This window comes from Otolemur garnettii, unplaced genomic scaffold, assembly GCF_000181295.1.
Source record: "Otolemur garnettii isolate 467f Iridium unplaced genomic scaffold, OtoGar3 scaffold00001, whole genome shotgun sequence".
Taxonomy (NCBI): domain Eukaryota; kingdom Metazoa; phylum Chordata; class Mammalia; order Primates; family Galagidae; genus Otolemur; species Otolemur garnettii.
Window position 1 is genome coordinate 34268704 of NW_003852396.1, and position 1432 is coordinate 34270135.

Sequence of the window (1432 nt, forward strand, 5' to 3'; positions counted from 1 at the left end):
GAATATTAGAATGATTGTAGATCTCTCTGCTGAAAACTTTCAGGCCAGAAGAGGGTGGTCATCAACTTTTAATCTCCTAAAACAAAACAACTTTCAACCCAGGATCCTGTATCCAGCTAAACTGAGTTTCTTCTATGATGGAAAAATTAAATACTTTAATGACATCTACATGTTGAAGAAATTTTCCATAACTAAACAAGCTCTCCAGGAAATTCTCAGACCTATCCTCCATAATGACCAGTGCAATCCTCCACCACAAAAGTAAACTCACTCAGAAACCTTTGATCAAATTCCAACATCAAAAGGATTAAAAATATCCACTGGACTTTCAGGCAACTTGATATCCAAAATTTTACCAGGCTTATCAATAATTTCAATCAATATGAATGGCTTAAATTGTCCTCTAAAGAGACACAGATTGACTGGTTGGATACAGAAACTCAAACCGGACATCTGCTGTATCTTTTAATCAAAAGATCCTTGTATACAGCATCTGTATACAGAATTCTGCTGTATACAGAAACTTTTGATCAAATTCCAACTGGTGAAAGGATTAAAAATATCCACTGGACTTTTAAGCAACTCAATACCCCAAATTTTACCAAGCTTATCAATAATTTCTATCAATGTGAATGGCTTAAATTGTCCTCTAAAGAGGCACAGATTGGCTGGTTGGATACAGAAACTCAGACCGCACATCTGCTGTATACAAGGATCTCATCTTACCTTAAAAGATAAATACAGACTCAGGGTGAAGGGATGGTCATCTATATTCCTGGCAAATGGAAAGCAGAAAAAAGCAGGTGTTGCAATTTTATTTGCAGATACAATAGGTTTTAAACCAACAAAAGTAAGCAAGGACAAGGATGGCCATTTTATATTTGTTCAGGGTAATACTCAATATCATGAGATCTCAGTATCAATATCTATGCACCCAACCAGAATTCACTTCAGTTTATAAGAGATACTCTAACAGGCATGAGCAACTTGATCTCTCCCAGCTCCATCATAGTCGGAGATTTTAACCTTCTTTAGCAGTGTTGGATAGATCCTCCAAAAAAAAGCTTAGCAAGGAAATTTTAGATTTAAATTTAACTATTCAACTTATGGATTTAACAGACATCTACAGAACATTTCATTCCAACAAAACTGAATACACATTTTTCTCATCAGTCCATGGAACATACTCCAAAATTGACCACATCTTAGGTCATAAGTATAATCTCAGCAAATTAAAAGAATAGAAATTATTCCATGCATCTTCTCAGACCATGATGGAATAAAAGTTGAACTCAGTAACAGGAATCTGCAGACTCATACAAAAACATGGAATCTAAATAAACTTATGCTGAATGATAGATAGGTCAGAGACAAGATTAAGAAGGAAATTTCCAAATTTTTAAAACAAAATGATAATGAAAATACGAGTTAT